The following is a 21,112-nucleotide window of genomic DNA, read 5'->3' as shown; positions in this document are numbered from 1 at the left end:
GTTTTCCCTTTTTGCACCTCTTAAGATTTTTTTTTAAATTTCAGCACCACGATAAACAACACTTCGCTGTGAAATTTGCTTCATGAGTTCTTCAGTGTCAGAGCGAGAATTGTCTGATCCTCTAAATTATTTAATGTAACAAACAAACACAAGCAAACATATCCATCCGTGTATCAACGCACTGATGGACACAGACAGATAAACACAGAATGAAACGCAGGCAGTATCGGGATTCACAGGGAAACGGGCAAGCGAAACAGACAAAGATGGAACAGTCTGAACCCCCAACAGAATGTGACGTGTGGCTGATAGATATTAATGAGAGGAGGTGAAAACCACAGCCAGGAATTTGCTCCGTGGCTTAGTTGGTTAAAGCGCTTGTCTAATAAACAGGAGATTCTGGGTTCAACTCTCAGCGGCGCCTTTATGTAATTTATGATGTTGAGTGAATCTGACATGCGAAAACAGACAGTGTGGTGTTTGTCCTTGTTCAGAGAGCCAACACAGAATTGATCAAAATGTTTCTTCAAAAATGCCCTTTCAATTTTCAGATCGACCTCTCACGGAATGTGACCGGAGCACGTCAATGAAAGGACACGTTCTTGTCTCTGGGCTGGTTGAGGTCGGGGTATAATTCTCGATTCGAGAGTCGAAGCCCGAATTTAACCCGGGAATTTTGATCTTGACCTGCGGTTCAAACTTTTGCAAAGAGGGGAAAGAAGTCCCCAGATCACTCCACTTGAATCTCAAGCACCTTCGGAAGAAGTTCAGTTCAAACAATCAGGACTTCAAAGGCACCTCAATGACCTGCACTTTCATTGAACGAGCTTTGCTTACAATTACATTCGACCTTGAAACCGCTCTGGGCTTTCATCTCACTGAAGCAGAGTGTGTCCGCTTTGTATCTGTGAGCATGTCGGTGACGAGGTTCGCTTTGATATTGGTCGCTTCAAATTTTAAAATTTCACCAAGCATCGGGGAAAAGAAACCGAGAATCGAATTGTCCCTGTAAGTGATGAATTGAAGGGATTGGTGCTCCAAGCAGATCTGGAAAATGCGCAGTTCAGTCGCTCAGGAGTTCCAAATCCAACCTCTCGCCACTCAGCGATCATATTAACTGAGCTTTACTCTGGCCCAGTGTCACCGCGCTGAAATCGAGTATTTATCCGGCACGTTTCTCTTAACTTCATAGTTGCTGATTTAAGAGTGAAGACCGGCTCGTTGGATTTTCACTCCTGCAAGCTTCAATCATTCATTTTGGACTGACAGTAGACAAATGTTATATTGGTCACTGCAACCTCAAAGGTTAGCTGAGTGAATTATTGGTTCAGTCGGTAAATTCTTCACCTGTCTCGTGGTGCTATTGTTTGACGCGAAGGTTTGATGGTTTGAGCCCTAATTTTATTTTCCCTAAGGATTCATCACCTCAAAGTTCCAGGGTTTCAATGTGTGTTTTGTCTGCAAGAAAATGTACCGTGATGATTGCCGGCTGAGCAGGGCTGATATTCCACCATTTTCCCTGTGGTCGGAGAGCAGGCACATCAATCATATAAAGGAATGGAACTTTGGCTTCACAGAAATCACAATTCATAACCCATTTATTTTAAGCGGGTTTATTTTAAATGAGTTAACGCCTGCCTTAAATGGTCGACTCAGGACTGTCAGACAAAGAGGTTAAATCTTCAGAGAATAATTACCACAGTCATTTTTAGACTGGATGCCGCACGGCCACTTTGCTATCAGTGAACAGAGACAAGAAAGACCAAAGTGCCGTTTGCCCCTCTCAGTGTGGCCCTGAAGGACTGTGTCCAGGTTGAAGTTCTGTTCCCATCGGACGATCCTGCCCCCAGATTGTCCTTTCTGAGCTCCAGTCAGGTGATGCTAAACACTCAGGTGGGAAAGACCAAAATCTACAACAAGATGTTTAAAACAAAGCTGATTTATTCAACAGATATCCAGAAAATTAAACTCCAGCCCAGTTCTAGGGGTTATTAACATCAGAAGAAACAAACCCGAAATGTCAGAATGAAAATGGTTCAGTTCTGGATGGGATTAACAGCAGAATCCAACTCCTGCAGTCACTTTTGAACTCCCTGGTGTCTCAGAACGTGTGATGACTGAGTGAATCCCTTCCCACACACGGAATCATGGAATCATAGAAAATTACAGAACAGAAGGAAGCCATTCGGCCTATCGTGTCTGTGCCGGCCGAAAAAGAGCTATCCAACTTAATCCTACTTTCCAACAGTTGGTCCATAGCCCTGTAGATTACGGCACTTCAAATGCACATCCAAGTACTTTTTAAATGAGTTGAGGTTTTCTGCCTCGACCACCCTTTCAGACAGTGAGTTCCAGACCCCTAACACTCTCTCCGCTTCTCTGCATCCTGTTACTTTTTCACTGCTATCCGGAAGTCTACAAACAACTCCCACGAAAGTTACTAATTTCGACGCAAAGCCTTTCTACTGCGTGCTCACCTTTACTGACATCTCTTCTTTCTTATGCAGTAATAGTATCCCTCCTCAATATCGCTACTCCACCGCCTTTTCCAATGTCCCTATCTTTTCTAAACGGCTTATAACTTGAAATATTTATTTACCAATCATGCCCAGTTTGTAGTCAGGTCTCAGTGATGAGCACTACGTCATGCACTATAAGCTGAATTTACGCTTCTAATTCGCTTGTTTTATTCCTTATGCTACGTACATTAGCGAAAATAACATTTAATTGGGCATTAAAACTTGTCCTACCCTTATGCCCTGATGTTGTGTTTAACATACTTGGTAAATAATGTTGGTGAGCTGCAGACACAAGGTGGGTACATGTTTTAGTGTCAATATTGGAGACCTGGCTCAAACAAGCGGAGGAGTGGCCACTTCAATATTCCTGGCTGCAACGTATTCAGGAAAGGCAGGGAAAGAAATGGGGGTAGGGGGGAAGAGGGGAACAGGCACTATTGATCAAAAATACTGTTACAGCGGTAGAAAGGGTCGCCATGCTTAAGGGTTCAAAGGCAGAATCTATTTGTTTAGAATTAAGGAACAATTGAGGAGCAATTACGCTGCTGGATGCAGACTATAGGGGACCAAATAGTGGGAAGGAGATAGAGGAGCAAATTGACAGCAAATTTCAGAAAGATGCAACAATTTTAGAGTAGTGAAAAAAGGGAACTTCATTTATCCGAATGTAGGCTGGGAAATAGCAGTGTAAAAGTCAAAGAGGGCTAGCAAGTCCTGAAATGTGTCCAAGAGAACTGACTTAATCCGTATGTTTTCAGCCCAACGAGGAAGGAAGCAGTGTTGGATTTATTTAGGTGAAAGAAGTGGGGCAAGTGGAGCATGATTCAGTGGGGGAGCATTTGCAGCAGGTTTAGTGTAGTTATGGACAATGCAAGGAAAAATCAAGTATGAAAATACTCAACTGGGAAGAGCGAATTTCAGCGAGCTGAAAAGGGATCGGGTCCAGTTGGATTGGAATCAAAGATTGGCAGGTAAAAGTGCAGATCAGCAACGGGAGGCTTTGAATGAGGAGATAGTTCGGGTACAGACTGGACACATTCTTACTCGGGGAAAGGTTGGGCATGGAAAACTAGAGCTCCCTGGATGACAACAGGGTATTTGAGACAGCATTTTGTACATTCTGAATACCAATTTCCGGACAGGTGTGCCCGCGGTGATAAACCACAACCTCGTCACCTCTACGCTGCCAGATGAAAAGCGGCCACATTCAGCTTCAGTGAGATGAAATCCGAGAGCGGTTTCAAGGTCAATTCCAATTGCAAGTGGAATGCATTCAGAGATCGTGAGATCATTGAGATACCTCCAAACACCCTGCCAGTTTGAACAGCAGGTCAAGACCAAAAGTCGGGGGGAAAAAATAAGGGTTCGTCCGGGATTTGAACCCAGGATTTCTCACATATTTCAAGCAACAAGCCCGAAGCGAGAATCATACCCCAAGATCAACGAGCCCGCTGGAAAAAAAAAGTAACAAACAGTAGTTTCTGAGTATCAGCGGCGACTTTCCCCAAATCTCCCTGAAAGTACCGTAAATAAAAATGTGTCCGTACATTAGTGAAGAATCATAAAGCCAATTTCTTCTCTGTTGGGTTTTGTTTCGGGCTCCTGACGCTGATAAAGATGATTGGGGACAGTTGATGACTTATAGGTTGTAAGGGCTCAGTTACTCCGGTGCAACGGTGCAGATGCTCCAGTGTGAGAATGCAGATTCTCCAGTGTGAGGATGCAGATACTCCGATGTGAATGAAATACGGCTCAGAACTGTTGTTTTTATCCAAGGCAACGCTGCAGGATCCTTTCATGATCTCTCACAAATCAACTGAAACCCATCGGAATGTGAATACAATTTTGCGTTTCCAAAATAAAAGGGAGTGACATTCATTGTGGAAACAGTCTGGTGTCGCTCACTGCAGAAATATCCATGTCAGAGTGAAGCGGCTCTCCTGCAACCATCGAACCTTGTCTGTCAAGAAGAATTCTGATTTCCGCGAAGCCAATCACAGGAGAAATGGTGGAAGATCGGCCGGACTCAGCTGGCCATCGAAAGCGGGCATTTGTTTTGCAGCCAAAACAAATATCAGAAACCAGGAAATGCGAGACCATGAAGATAAAAGTTACCCTGCCGTCCCTGAGTGGGCTCGAAGCACCAATCTTTCGATTAACAGCCGAACGCGCTAAGCGATTGCGCCACAGAGACAGCACACGTTTGTTACTGAACCACTGATTAAACGAGCTAAAAATTCAGGTTGCAGCGATTAATATAACCTCTCTCTACTATCAGTTCACTTTTCCAAAATAAAGTGTGTGAAGTTTGCACCAGTGAAAATCTGTGCTCTATTATTCCTGAACATTAAACTCACCTTGCCATTAAACACCCGCACGTTGGAAGATTCAGTCCCCTCGTGGTCGAGAGGATTGATTTCTCGAGCTGTGATTCGCCATTCTCTATTCCAGTAATATTCAGGTTTGCTGAAAATGAGATGAGATGAAATGAGCAGGTCCGACGAGCAGGTCTGTGACACGACTCGATGTTTACAAAGATGTCTCTTGCACTTACAGTGAAGCGGACGGCAGTTTTCAATCTTAAACCAGTAACTATGATGTTAAGAAAACATGTGGTCGAGAGATACTCGATTTCAGCGCGGTGACACTGGGTCAGACTAAAGTTCCGTTCATGCGATTGCCGAGTGGCGAGAAGTTGGATTTGGAACTCCTGTGCGGCTGCACTGCGAGTTGTCCAGATCTGCTTGGAGCGATATTCACTTCAATTCATCACTGACAGGGACAATTTGATTCCAAGTTTCTTTTTCCCTGCTGCTTGGTGAGATATTAAAAGTTGTAAACGACCCATGCAGATCCCAAACTCGTCACTTCCACTCTGACAGATGTAACGCGGTCACACTCTTCACTTCAGTGAGATGAAAGCCGGGAGCGATTTCACGGTCGAATGCAATGGCGAACAAAACTCATTCCAAGAAAGTGCAGGTCATTGAGGTGCCTTTAAATTCCTGATTGTTTGCACTGAACGTCTTCCCAAAGCGTTTGAGATTCACTTGGAGCGATTTGGGGACTTCTTTTCCCTCTTTGCAAACGTTTCAACCGCAGGTCAAAATCAAAAGTCGAGGGCAGAATGAGTCGCCTTCCTGAAATTTGAGAACCAGGGAAACAAACTTTAGAGCAAGGTTCTGTTTATTGAGAAAAAGCAGATAAAATATTCATCCCGGAACGATACAGAATCTGATCAGCTGGAAATGTAACGATTACCCCGTGATTTGAACACGCAGCCTTCTGGTGACGCAAAATGTCATGAAGAGAGAAGCAGGAAGTTGAAAAGTGGGAATTGATAGATTCAGTGAGTGGGCAAAACTGCGGCAAATATAGTTCAATATGGGGGAGAGCGAGGTCATCCACTTTAAATCTACGAAAGATAAATCAGAATGTTTTCTAAAAGGTGAGAAACTGGGAATTGTGGAGGAGCAGAGAGATTTAGGGGTCCACTCAGAGGGTAGTAGGTCTGTGGAATTTGCTGCCCCAGGAAGCTGTGGAAGCTACATCATTAAATAAACTTAAAACAGAAATAGACAGTTTCCTAGAAGTAAAGGGAATTAGGGGTTACGGGGAGCGGGCAGGAAATTGGACATGAATTTAGATTTGAGGTTAGGATCAGATCAGCCATGATCTTATTGAATGGCGGAGCAGGCTCGAGGGACCGATTGGCCTACTCCTGCTCCGATTTCTTATGTTCTTATGTTCGTAAGTACAGAAAGCGCTACCAACTGGCGTACAGGTACAGAAATTAATTAAAATGTCGAATGGACCGTCAGTACTGCCGGTTAACTCAGTTGCTTGGAGTGTGTTGTAAAGCCTTGATCACGGATTCGATTCTTATAATTTACTTTATTTATTTAGGCTTTTTATAACTTTTAAAATCGAAACTTTACAAAAAAATAAATGAAGACAGATTCGTGGGGACAGTTTTTTGAATAACATCCATTGTCACTTTGCCCCTGGACCGGAGAAACACGTCTTTTTTTTTTATTCGGTTTTTTTGACAACTGACCCTATGACGCAATGGCGAGTGTGTTGGATTTCTACTTGTTTTGTTTGATAAGCCATTCAAAGGTTGTGGATTCGAGTTGCAACGGCGTTGGATTTTAGTTCGGGAGCTGGAACTGAAATTTTGCAGCAAAACCGCAACAGGATCATTAATGTCCGTCAAGGATGTGAAACTGCCCCCTACACGTCATCTTACACAAGTGGCTCCAGTCACACCCAAATTCATGATTCTTAAACCACTCTGAGCTGGATTGGTGAAACTCTCTCAAGAAGGAGACTCAACATCGGCTCAGACCGAAAGTCAATCTGCTGGACTTCCGGCTCTGTCAGACTGCATGTTCCTTCAGACAGGTTTCTAACTGGACACATTCATCCTGCTGCCATGTGGGCATTGGTGCTTCAGGGGTCGAATTCTTGCCTGCAGTAATTCTATTCCTGTAAAACTAGCTCCTGAAGTGTAGGATGGAAAGTATTCCGGCTGAGCGGTCGAAGGCGCTGGTTTAAAGCTCCAGTTAACTCCCACGATTTGAAGATGGATCAAAATGATATTTTGTGTCTACAAAACTGCAGCCTCCCTCCTGCAAACAAGTAATACTAAACATCTCATCTGCTATTGCAACAGCGTAGACCGGATGAATCGCATGGCAATTCAGATAAGTAGATACATTTTGGAAAACATCAATTCTACCTTCAACTCCGGTCGAAATGTTCACAAACAAAAGGATTGCTTGATCTCGGTGAGACTCGAATTAAAAACCCCGGCATTTATCGAGCCTGGAACTCATATAAGGATCGATTGCGCCGTTAGAGCCCGGTCACTCTGATCACCTGTCCCACTCTGCTGGAAACAATCTTAAGGTGAGATGTCCTTATCTGTGGAAACGTGTCCTGTCCCCGTGATGAAACTAAAATCTGCACTTTCACTTTCAGCCTCTTTCACGTCTTCTGCTCCATCGCACTGCAATCGGGTTTTCTGTGAACAGGTCGAAATGGACATTTGCAAGACATGCCAGATCATCGACACGGATACCACCATCACACGAGAGGACACCACGCACCAGGTACATGGTTCATACTCCTGTGACTCGGCCAACATTGTCTACCTCATAGGTTGCACGAAAGGATGCCCCAGAGCATGGTACATTGGCGAGACCATGCAGACACTGTGACAACGGATGAACGGACACGGCGCAACAATCGCCAGACAGGAGGGTTCACTCCCAGTCGAGGAACACTTTCGCAGTCAAGGACATTCAGCCACCGATCTTCGGGTAAGCGTTCTCCAAGGCGGCCTTCGAGACACACGACAACGCCAAATCGTCGAGCAGAAGTTGTTAGCCAAGTTCCGCACCCATGAGGACGGCCTCAGCCGGGATCTTGGGTTCATGTCACGCTACACGTAACCCCACCAGCAAAAAGGGGAAAAAAATATGTTTTTAATATTCCCTCTCTCTCTCTGCCATTTGGGTTTCTTTCCGTCTGTCTGTGTAATTGACACAATGTATATCCAGTGTACTGGAACGTGCTGTTCTCCGTGACTGGTCTGTTTGAATAACAACGACACCTTTTGATTGGTGTGATGCTGTCCCAGCCTAGTATAAGATGTGCGATTTGAGAACCTTTTCACTCATTCACCTGACGAAGGGGATAATCTCCGAAAGCTTGTGATTTTAAAATAAATTTGTTGGACTAGAACCTGGTGTTGTAAGATTCCTTACATTTATCCACCCCAGTCCATCACCGGCATCTCCACATCATGGCAGAAATTATGTCAGTGATAAAATTCGAATCGAGAAACGCCCCAGACATTGAAACCAGCTCACACTTCCACAAAACAAGGCCTGTCTTTAAAGGTCTGTTTAATGATCAAATAAATTAATTGAAGCTAATTGACCGTATTTGCCGGATGCTGGGTTGTTGCCTGAGAGCAGAGAAGGTTCAGAGGAGATTTGATCGAAGTGTTCAAAGTCATGAAGGGTTTAGATAAAGTAAATCAAGGGAAGCTGTTTTAATTGGCGGAATGGTCGGAAACCAGAGGTCACTAATTTGAGGTGATTGCAAAAGAACCAAAGGCGATATGAGGAAAAACTTAATTAAGCAGCGAGTAGTTCTGATCTGGAATGCGCTGCTTGAAAGGATGGTGGAAGCAGATTCAATCGTGACTTTAAAAGGAATTTGAAGGTGAAAAATGCAGAGCAACGGGAAAGGGCTGCGGAATGGGAATAATTGGATTGATCTCACAAAAAGCAGGCACGGGCTCGATGAGCCAAATAGCCTCCTTCTGTGCTGCAACTATTCTATGATTCGATGGACAGAAGCGGTCTGAATGAATGGGCGATCGGTTGTGGGTAGCAGGGAAATTTTCGACAGGTTGTCCGGTTGTGTGACTGACGGCTCCTTGTTCTCGGATTATGATTGTCATTTTGGGCGTTTCACTGATTGATACGTGAAAGGTCCCCAGTTCAAATTCCAGAACCCTCCTGTTTCACTATTTCCAATGAAGATTCACTTATTTATTTCTCACATCTTTTCAGCGTTGCAGAAAGCAGGATTGATTTAATTCTCGAGCATATTTGAGGACAAGGGGCCGGAAGGCAGCCGGTTTATCGACGCAACACACACGGAGAGAGTAAAATGCCTCACGGCGGTGTGCAGATTGAAACTGAAGGTGAATTTATCCCAATTCAGGCGATCTCAGAAGTGCAGAATAAAAATGCGCCTTAATTGGTCGGGAATACGAACCCTGTTCCCTCGCGTGGTAAGTGCAAATTCTACCAGTGAAACAGCAACGTTTGCATGGAATCGGGCTCTCTGTGTCCAGTTGGAAACCTGTTTGAAACAACATATAATTCCACAAATCTCCTCTGAGTATCTTGCGCATTCTGATTTACAGCCGTGCATTACTAGCACTCGCTGCTTGTGATGGCCGAGTGGTTCAGACGTTCGATCTAAAACTCGAAAGGGTCTTTCGGTGAAACATTGGAATGGTGCACGCGGCGCTATTGTTTAAAGTTTTGTTCAATGCTCAAATAAGTATGAACTGGAAATAAAGGACCGCATTTCCTTCTCTCAGACAGATCCTCCACCGCGGCAGAGCCTTTTAATTGGGAGCCCAGTGGTCTCTTGCAAAATTTCAAGGTGCGTGAAGGAAACTTCACAATAATCCACAACTGGAGAATTGTGTCCAATTCTGGGAACCGCACTTTAGGAAGGATGTGAAGGCCTTAGGGGTGGCGCAGAAAAGATTTACTGGAACGGTTTCAGGGATGAAGGACTTCAGTTACGTGGATAGACTGGAGAAGCTGGGCTTATTCTCCTTCGGGCAGGAAGGTTGAGAGGAGATTTGATAGAAGTGTTCAAAATCATGACGGGTTCAGATAAAGTAAATAAAGAGAAACTGCTCCCGTTGGCGGAATGGTCGAGAACTAGAGGGCACAGATTTACGGTGGTTGACAAAAGAACCAAAGGCGATATAAGGAAAAACGTTTTAAATCAGCGAGTAGTTATAATCTGGAATGCATCGCCTGAAAGGGTGGTGGAAGCAGATTTAATCGTGACTCTCTAAAAGCAATTGGATAAGTATTTGAAGGAAAAATATTAGCGGGTCTACAGGGAAAGAACGGGGAATGGGACGAACTGGATTGCTCTTAAAGAGAGCCGGGGAAGGCTCAATGGGCCGAATGGCCTCCTTCTGTGCATTAACGATTCTATGAATGTATGATTCCATCTCGCTCAAGCTTCGTTTCAAATTCTGCTAACTTGATAATCAAGCTTTTTCTCTATACTTAGATCTCTCTATCTCTCCCTGTCTCTGTCCCTCTCTGTTTTCCCCTGATGGACTTCTCACGCTTCGTTGAACGGCCAAAGCTCATCGAACCTGCGACACCAGCAGAGAACGGTAAAGATCGAAAGACTGAGACGGGAGGAAAAGTAAAGGACCAACCCAGATGATGAATTCGTAGCCAATGTCCACATATTGATGTCTCTTCGTCCTCATAGTGAAATCATCAGTCCTTTTAGCCAAGTATAAAAACAAAGTCTTGTATTTATAAAGCGCTTTTCACGACCACAATACTTCCCAAAGCGCTTTACAGCCAATGAAGTATTTTTGAAGTGTCGTCACTGTTATACTTGTGGGAGAGTGGATAACCTGCGGATGCCGAGACAGACAACAATGTAGCTTTAGAGCAATTAATTCTGCAAAGTCTCACTTGATAATACAACTCGCACATTCGAAACGAATGTGGCAAAGAGAGGCTAATATTGTTGATATGAAATAGTTAATGTACGTCTTCACATTGTCGTACATCGGAATAGAAAAAAGTGATAGGATGAAGAGAATGGTGGCCGATTGGCTGTGGGTGGCACAGAATTCTGCGTTGGTTGCACCCCTCTGTTATCAGTGGCTCGTTGGTCTTCGGGTATGATATCTCGCTTTGGGGATTTGCTGATTGTTATGTGAGAGATCCCGGACGAGCCCTGCGGTGTTACCATTTTTAGTTCAAAATCACTAATTGGCTTCTCACGTCTTGTCAGCTGTGCAGTCGGCAGGATTGTCTTAATTCCAGTGCATGGAGGAGAGAATGCAGAGGTTCTGTCGACGACAACACACATGGAGAAAGGAAAATGTCACAAGATGGTGTTCAAATTGAAGCTTAATGTGAACGTATCCCAATTCACATGGCTACATGAATGGAGAATGAAAAATTCTCCTCGATTGAGCGGTGATCGAACTCGGGTCTCCCGCGCAGAAAGCAAAAATTTGATCACTGAAATAACAAAGTCCGCACAGCAGCCGGCGGTCTGCGCTCAGTTCGAAACCTGTCGAAAAGAACATGCAGTCTCAGAGTTCTCCTGTCATAATCTTCTTCATTCTCTTCTGCAGCGGTGTCGGATTTGTCGCTTGCAGCAGCGATGACCCAATGATTAAGGCGTGAGACTTGCAATGTGATTTTCCAACCCAGCTTCGACGCAACACACGTGGAGAATGGAAAATGTCTCAAATGGTGCGCAGATTGAAGCTGAGGGCGAATGTCGCACAATTCACGCGATCGTATGAATGGAGAATGAAAATAATCCTAAACGAACCGGAAATCGAACCCCGGTTTCTCACGTGATAAATGAGAATTCTATCACCGAGACAGCAAAGTCAGCACATTAACAAGCTGCAAATTTCCAATTGGAAACCTGTCTGAGAGAACAAAGTGTCACAGATCTCGTGTGATAACCCCACGCATTCTGATTTATAGCTGTGCATCATCGATGATTGCAGCTGCGATGGCCGAGTGGTTAAGGCGTTGGACTTGAAATCCAATGGGGTTTCCCTGCACAGGTTCGAATCCTGTTCGCAGCGCTACTTTTTAAAGTTTGTTCAGTGTTCAAATTAATATGAACTTGAACGAACGGACCTTGTTCGCTCCCTCGGAGAGGTGCTCCATCGCCAACGACGCTTTGAACTCGGAGCCCAATGATCTTTTGCAAAGTTGCAAGACACGTGAAGGAATCTCTCCCAAGCTCCATTCTAAATTCTGCTCGTTCGCAGAACTTGACATTGAAACAACTTATTTCTATGTTTTAATCTCTCCCTGTCTCTGTCTCTTGACTTTGCCTGTTTTCTCCTGATGGACTTCTCAGGCATCGTGAACAGCGAAGAATGATGGAACCTGCAACACCAGCAGAGAAGGGTCAAGATGGAAAGACTGAGACGGTAGGAAAAGAAAAGGTGCAACCCAGCTGATGAATTCGTAATTAATGTCCACACATTTATGTTTCTCCCCCTCACAATGAAAAAATCAGCAATTTGAGTACAGTACACTTATGATAGAGTGTATAATATGCGGATGTTGAGACCGACAATCGAACCTTTGCCGTGGTGATGAAAGCGCCGAATCCTAAACACTAATCCCCAAGGAAACGCTGAAAATTCTTTGCTGCGAACAAGCAGAGCAACGCGGCCTTTCCTACTTGGCCCTTTGTAATTCAGGTCATTTTCCTGCCAGACAAACTGCTCGCACAAAATAGCATTTACTGTTCGAAATAATACCGCGACAGATGTGATGTTCAGGCAATGACATCACCAAGTGCAAGTAGGCATATGCATGAAATGGAAAGTGAGGTAAAATACGACCACAAGCTGCTGATGGACATGTTTCCATTTCCAAAATTCACCCACTGAATACAGCTCCTTGGAAAACTGCAAGGCCACGCAGGTCCATCATGAATCGTTTGAAGCAACTGGCAGTTTAAAGTGGCATCTCCTGCTGCTTTTGTGGGGAGTGAGAGAGAGGCACTGTCGGTATTTGCGTGCAGTTTGATTCTGCACAGAACTGCACAGAGAAACAACAAATATACCGGGGCTGTGAGAAGTTCTATATTATTGATATTTCACCACAGGAATATCCGCAATCTGAAGCTGAAAAGAAGGAGAGATAAGAGGCCTGAGAATAAACACAGAGCTGAATGAATCATGAAAGAGCGAAAGAAAAAATAATGTCATCAGTTCCACTTTGTCTCGTGCGCAATCTTGGGAGCTCCCCAATGGCCTGGTGGTGAGAATTCGGTACTCTCACCGCCGCGAGGTTTGATTCCCAGTTAGGGAATGAACTTTAAAAAGAGTTATGAACTTATTAAATTAATTACATGAAGCTAATTAAATCCTGTTCGTAGTTGAATCCCTGTTTTAATCACCATGAATCAATCGATAACTTTCTATTTCAGACTGAAGGCGATGTTGACGTGGTTACCGAGAGACAGTCAAAACTTTAATGAGACTTTTATGCTTTGAATGTGATGATTTTTTTTCATTTTATAGACTGCATCTTAAGAGTGGGATTAAAAACGCAGTGGAGTCGTTGTTAAATTTAACATTAACTGGCAATTGTCGCTGTTTATCACAGGAGCGCCCGAACTGGTTCTCCGATCAAGATGAAAGTAACGCAACGAGGAACATCTGATACAACACGAAAGGCATCGGGCTATGACAAAAATCCCCACCGTTTTGCTTTTCCAAAATAAAGGGTGTGAAATGTATTCTCTGAACATAGGAACAGTCTGGTCTCACTCACTACAGAAATCTCCATGTCACAGCGAACCAGCTCTCCTGCTGCGAATGCGGCCTCCCTTCGGGCCTTTCGGGGTTTGTCTGTCAAGGAGATTTGTAATTACCGTGAAGCCAATGTTCCATTCCTTTATATGATTCATGTGCCTGATTCCCGACCGCAGGGTAAATGGTGAAATATCAGCCCTGCTCAGCTGGCAATGATTCCGGTACATTTTCTGGATTCCAAAACATGCGTTGAAACCCTCGAACTTTGAGGCGATGAATCCTGAGGAAAAATAAAATAAGGGCTCGAACAATCAAACTTTCACGCCAGCGGATAACACCGCCGAGAACAGGTGAAGAGATCACCTGCTAAACCAATAATTCACTGGGCTAAACTTTGAGATTGCAGCGACCAATATAACAACTGTCTACAGTCAGTGAAAAATGAATGATTAAAGCTTGTAGGAGTGAAAATCCAACCAGCCAGTCTTCACTCTTAAACCAGCAACTATGAAGAAAAACATGCCGGAGAAATACTCGATTTCAGTGCGGTGACACTGGGCCAGAGTAAAGTTCATTCAATATAATTGCCGAGTGGCTGGAGGGTGGATTTGGAACTCCTGACCGATTGCACCACGCATTTTCCAGATCTGCTTGGATCACCAATCCCTTCAGTTCATCACTGAGAGGGACAATTCGATTCTTGGTTTATTTTTCCTGACGATTGATGAAATTTTACAAATTGGAAGCGATCAATATCAAAGCTAAACACGCCACCGACATGATCACAGATGCAAAGCGGCCACACTCTGCTTCAGTGAGATGAAAGTCAAGAGCGATTTCACGTTCGAATGCAATGGCGAACACAATTCATTCAACGAAAGTTCAGGTCGTTGAGGTGCCTTTAAAGTCCTGATTGTTTCGATTGAACTTCTTCCCAAAGCATTTGAGATTCACGTGGGACGATTTCGGGACGTTATTTTCTTTTGTGCAAAAGTTTCAACTGCAGTTCAAGATCAAAATTCCTGGGACGACAGTTGTTCACAATTGATCGGTGCTGGGACCACTGCTGTTCACAATTTATCGGCGCTGGGACCACGGTTGTTCACAATTTATCGATGCTGGCACAACTGTTGTTCACAATATATCAGTGATGGGACCACTGTTGTTAACACTTTATCAGTGGTGAGACCACTGTTGTTCACAATTTATCGGTGCTGGGACCACTTTTGTTCAAAATTTACATTCATGATTTGTCACGGGAATCGGAAGTACAATTTCAAAACTTAGGGACGACACCTAATTGCGAGCTGTAGTTAATACAAAGAAAAATGCGAATAATAAAGGAAGACATTAGTAAATTTGCAGAATGGGCGTGTAAATTGCAAATTAATTGCAATATTTGTTATATACTCCCTTGCCTTTTTGCCCCCCCCCGCCCCACTAAATGAAGTACCTCACACTTCTTCAGATTGAATTGCATTTGCCACTTTTCTATCTACCTGTCCGCTCTATGGATAACTTCCTGCAGTCGACAGCTTTCCTCCTCACTATCAACCACAGGACCATTTTTTGTATCATCTGCAAATTTCTTCATCATGCCCCCTACATTTCAGTCTAAATCAATGATCTGTACCATGAAAAGCAGGGACCTAGTACGAAGCCGCACGGAACCCCACTCGAAACAGCCTTCCAGTCACAAAAGCACCCGTCGACCACAACCGCTTGCTTCCTGCTGCTCAGCCAATTTTAGATTCAACTTGCCAATGTCCTTTGGATCCAATGGGCTTTTACATTTTTGACAAATCTGCCCTGTAGGACTTTGTCAAAAGCCTCGTTAAAATCCATGTTGACTCCATCAATCGCGACACCCTCATCGATCCTCCTTGATACCTCCTCAAATAATTCAATTCAAACGACCATCCCTTAACAAATCCAAGCTGACTGTCCTTGATTAATCCGTGCCTTTCTAAATGACGATTCATACTTCAGCTCGAGTTCAGGCCGACTGGCCTGTATTTACTCGATCTATCCCTGTCTCCCTTTTTAAACAATGGTACAACGTTAGCAATCATCAAATCCTCCTACACGACACCTTTTGCCAGGGTGGATTGGAAAATTATGGTCAGAGCCTCCGCTATTTCCTTCCTTGCTTCTGTTAACATCCTGGGATATATTTCATCTGGGCCTGCAGATTCAGGTCGAGCGATTTGAGGACTTCTTTTTCCTCTTTGCAAACGTTTGTCCCGCAGGTCAAGATCACAAGTCTTGGTCCAAATTAGGGTGTGTTCCGGCTTTGAACATCAAATCGTGAATTATATCCCGATCCCAACGAGCCTAGAAAAAAGAACGTCTCCTCAAATTAACGTGTTGCTGACACATTCTCTGAGAGGTCTGTCTGTGGAATGAAAGGGCGTTTTTGAACAGTCATTCTGTTATCCGTTTCCTCCTGAAACCTGAACAAATCCGAACACCACATTGTTATTTTGTCGCTTTATTCCATAAATTAGGTAAAATAACGAGCTGCACAAGGCACTGCTGGGAGTTGAACCCAGGATCTCCTGTTTACTAGACAGATGCTTTAACCAACTAAGCCACAGCGCCAATTGATAATATGGGGCCCCCACCTCCTCACTAATATCTATCAGCGACACTTCAATGTTGGGGGTTCAGGCCGTTTTGTCTCTGTCCATTTCGCTTGTCCGTTCACCTGTGCATCCCGACACTGACTGCATTTCTCGCTGAGTTTATCTTTGTGTATCCTTCAGTGCGTTGATACATGGATGATTATGTGTGATTGTATTTGTGACATTAAATAAATCAGGGCTTCAGACAATTCTCGCTCTGACATTGGAGAACTATTGAGCCGAACTTCACAGCGGAGTGTTGTTTATTGTGGTGCTGAAACTAAAAAAATCGTAAGAGGAGCAAAAAGGGAAAAGGAGAAAAACTTATGATTTAAAATGAGGACAACTCTCAAGGTTTTTACGAGTATATTAAGAGAAAGAAGGGAGGCTGAGAGTAATGTGGGCTGCTAAAAGACAGATGGAGGTGAAATTGCAATTGAAAATCAGGAAATGGCAGAGTTGCTAAATTTTTGCTTTGCATCGGTCGTCACAGAAATGGATGACGCTAACATACCAGAGACACGAGGAAAACTGTTAATAAATCAAGGGGATTCAGTACAAGTAAAATGATGGCAATGGAGAAAATGAGGAGGCGAAAGATAGACAAATCTCCAGGAGCTGATGGTTTCCACCCCAGGGGATGAAATGGAACAGGTGAGGAAATTGTACATGCTTTAGTCATGATTGATCAAAACTCTCTTGATTTAGGAATTGTTATTTAACGAAGCGCATCTTGATTGGAGGCTTGTGTTTGAGAAAGATCTCGAAGTGATAATTGAGAACAATTTTACAACACCAAGTTATAGTCCAACAAATTTATTTTAAATTTGGAATTTAAAATAAATTTGTTGGACTATAACTTGGTGTTGTAAAATTGTTTACAATTGTCAACCCCAGTCCATCACCGGCATCTCCACATCATAATAATTGAGAAACCGAAAATAAAGCTGTTTGGCAGGAGCGCTGATGCTGTCGGTTGTTCGCTGCTCTCGTGTTGCACAATTATTGAGCATGCGATACTTATTTATAGCAGTATGGGCTCCAGAAATGACCAGGTTGTGAGTTCGAGCGTCTTCTAAAACAATCAAATCTTTTACTCCGAACATTTTGATCGGAGTTCAAGGTAGAAATGGTATCTTCCATAAAGCAACTTGTTAACAACCAGTCGTTTTTACAATACGCTCTTGTGGGACAAACGTATGGAGGTCAACAATCGACTTCTTAGTTTTCCCATGTGGGAATTTGGGTTCCTCTGGCCTACCGTCTTTCAATAGCAAATGCCAGTTTACTTGTTCACAGGGGGAGAGGGGGCTTTTAGCGGCAGCTCATATGGCAAAGGGGCCGGTACAAGATCTTTAAATCAAAGAACCAAACACACAATTCTTCTTTTCTTTAAACCGATATTCATCGGTTGGAAGTTTCGTGTTGGGAAAATTTGGAAGAGAAATATGCTGCCTGGTTTCACTGTGTAACGGGTGAAATTATTCAGCTTACAGATGTTAATACGCTGAAAGGTCGAGATGCCTTTTCCAACTCCCGTGTGGGACAAGTTCAGATTTTGAGCCGCTGGGTAAAGTGCTATTTTAATTGCTGCTAACGAATGACAAGACATTTGACACAAACAAGAAGAATTGTAAACTCACGAGTTCACTGTTCATGTTTCTTACATCTTGTTCAACAGGAACAAGGATTCTCCTCTGCACGTTGCTGAGAATTTTATCAAACGGACCTCACCCTCGTTCGACGACTGCAGGGATAATTCAGAGATCTCCCATGAATATGTACGATGGGAGCTTATGTGGTATCGAGCCTGGGTAGCTCAGTCGGTAGAGTATCAGACTTTTAAAGTGGGCAGTGAGCTGAAGGTCCAGCGTTGAACTCCCTGGCCAGGCTCCAAATTTCGGAACAGCTGGCAAGCTGTGACTTTGTAGGGGGACCTGAGATGTGTTGTCAAAGTTTCGATAGTATCTTGTTTCCCAGGGATGGGCAGTAATGCGCTGTCTGAGGCGGTTCCCGATCAGGAATTCAACTTTACTGTATTAGTTCACTGTATTAATTTCTCAAAACTCATTCAACTCTGTAAAAAAGACGAATATTTGTTCAAATCGCCATTAATCAACCAGTTACTTTCTGTTTCCGGCTGAAAGAAATGCTGACTTTTTTTATGCGTTAATTCAGCAGGCCGAATTTAGGGAGTTCAGAGGAGAAGTGAAAAAGGGAATGAGAGGCAAAGAGAAATATGACTATAGACTGACGGCCAACATAAAAGGGAATCCAAAAGACTTCGACAGGCATGTAAACAGTAAACGGGTAGTCAGAGGAGGGGTGAGGCCGATTCGGCACGAAAAAGGAGATCTACTCATGGAGGCAGAGGGGATGGCCTGGGTACCAAATGAGTACTTTGCATCTATCTTTACCAAGAAGCTGCTGCCAGAGTCTCAGCAGAGGAAGTGATCGTTGAGATACTGGATGGTCTAAAAATTGATGAGGAAGAGGCACTTGAACGGCTGGCTGTACTTAAAGTAGATAAGCCACCCGGTCCGGATGGGATGCATGCTCAGTTGCTGAGGGAAGTAAGGGTGGAAATTGCGGAGGTACTGGCCATAATCTACCAACATCCTTAGATATGTGGGTGGTGCCAGAGGACTGGAAAATTGCAAAGGTTACACCCTTGTCAAAAAAAAGGGTGTACGGCTAAACCCAGCAATTATAGGCCAGTCAGTTTAACCTCAGTGGTGGGGAAACGTTTGGAAACGATAACCCGGGACAGAATTAATAGCCACTTGGACGAGGGTGGATTGATTAGGGAAAGGCAGCACGGATTTGCTAAAGGCAAATCGTGGTTAACTGACCTCTTAGAGTTTTTTGATGAGGTAACAGAGAGGATAGATGAGGGCAATTTAGTTGATGTGGTGTATAAGGACTTTCAAAAGGTGTTTGCTAAAGTGCCGCATGGTGGGCTTCTCATCAAGATTGCGGCCCATGGAATAAACGGGGCAGAAACAACATGAATGCAGAATTGACGAACAGCAGGAAACAGATTACTGATGAACTGTTGTTTTTCGAACTGGCGAGAGGTGTACAGTGGCGTTCCCCAGGGATCAGTGCTTGGACCACTGCTTTTCTTGATATATATTAATGACTTGGACTTGAGTGCACAGAGCACAATTTCAAAATTTGCAGATGAAACAAAACTTGGAAGGGTAGCAAACAGTGATAAGGATAGTGATAGACTTCAAAGGATATGGACAGGCTGGTGGCATGGGCGGAGACGGGGCAGATGAAATTTAACGCAAAAAAATGCGAAGTGATACATTTCGGTCGGAAAAACGAGGAGAGGCAAAATAAACTCCAGGGCACAAATGTAAAAGCGGTAGAGGAACAAAGAGGGGTTTATGTGTACAAATCGTTGAATGTGGCAGGGCAGGTTGAGAAAGCGGTTAAAAAGCATACGGCATCTTGGGCTTTAGAAATAGATGTATAGAGTACAGGATGAAACTTTATAACACATTGGTTCGAACACAACTGAAATTTTGTGTGGGGTTCTGGACACCGCACTTCAGGAAAGATGTGAAGGCCTTCGAGGGGGTGCAGAAAAAAAATACTTTAATAATTCCAGGGATAAGGGACTTTACTTCCGTGGATAGACCGGAGAATCTGAGGTTGTTCTCCTTGGAACAGAGACGGTTTTGTCGAGATTTGATAGAGGTATTCAAAATCATGAAGGATCCAGACATGGAAGATGGAGAGAAACTGTTCCTATTGGCGGAAGGGTCAAGAACCAGAGGACATAGATTTAAAGTTCTTGGCAAAATAACCAAAGGTGACATGAGGAAAAACTTTTTTACACAGCGAGAGGTTCGGATCTCGAATGCACTGCCCGAGGGTGTGATGGAGGCAGATTCAATCATGGCCTTCAAAGGGGAACTGGATAAGTACTTGAAAGGAAAAAAAAATGCAGGGCTTCGGGGAAAGGCGGGGGAGTGGTTCTAGCTGGATTGCTCTTGCAGAGATCTCGCACGGACTCGATGCCGCGAATGGCCTCTTTCCGTGCTATCAGCTTCTATGATTCAATTCTATGTGTCGGTTGTAATGCAAAGGGAACAGAGCGTGCCACAAATCGACACGACTCTGAGTATCCTCACAAGCAATGTATTTTAAGAGCAACTAATTCTCAAACGTCTTACTTGATAACTCAAGTCGTGCACTCGAAAGCAATTTGGTAAAGGGAGACTAATATTGGTGACTGGAAATAGTTGGTGCACAACTTGATATTGCTGTCCACCCGAATCGAAAACGAGATTGAATGGATCGAAGTGGTCTGAAAGGTTGGTCGATCGGCTGTGAGACGCAACCAACTTTTACACTGGCTGCACAAATAAAGCAACAGCGGCTCGTTGGTCGAGGGGTATGATTTTCGCTTACGGAGTTTTATTGAGGTCCCGGGTTCAAATACCGGACGAGGCCGCATGTGTTTCGCCTTTTCGTGAAAAGTCACCAATTGTCTTCTCACATCTTTTCAGTTTTGCTGTTGGTGGAACTGAATTATATCCAGAGGATGTTTGAGCTCCAGTGGACTGAATGCCGAAGTTTCGTCGGCGCAATACACATGAAGCAAATAAAATGTCTCAAGATGATGAGGAGATTGAAACTGAATTTGGATTTTTCCCAATTCAGGCGGATATTAGATGACGGGATAGAAAGCCACATATCCAAGTTTGCCGATGACACCACGATGGGCAGCATTGTAAGCAGTGCAGATGAAAGCATCAAATTACAGAGAGGCATTAATATAATAAATGAATGTGCAAAATTGTGGCAAATCGATATGAATTTCGTCAAGTGTGAGGTCATCCACTTTGGACCTAAAA

At 43.8% G+C, this 21,112-nt stretch overlaps 2 non-coding genes and 1 pseudogene across 2 annotated transcripts; 2 read left to right on the top strand and 1 right to left on the bottom strand.

Moving 5' to 3' along the window:
* Positions 1–21,112, top strand: part of LOC137336083 (zinc finger protein 850-like) — a 242,996-nt pseudogene that overhangs the window by 59,169 nt on the left and 162,715 nt on the right.
* trnas-uga (transfer RNA serine (anticodon UGA)) lies at positions 11,844–11,925 on the top strand. Its single transcript has one exon. It is a non-coding gene; the product is annotated as a tRNA-Ser (tRNA).
* trnat-agu (transfer RNA threonine (anticodon AGU)) lies at positions 16,145–16,218 on the bottom strand. The gene has a single exon. It is a non-coding gene; the product is annotated as a tRNA-Thr (tRNA).

This window comes from Heptranchias perlo, chromosome 20, assembly GCF_035084215.1.
Source record: "Heptranchias perlo isolate sHepPer1 chromosome 20, sHepPer1.hap1, whole genome shotgun sequence".
NCBI lineage: Eukaryota > Metazoa > Chordata > Chondrichthyes > Hexanchiformes > Hexanchidae > Heptranchias > Heptranchias perlo.
Note: the sequence above shows the minus strand (reverse complement) of the source record. Positions and strands in the feature narration are given on the sequence as shown.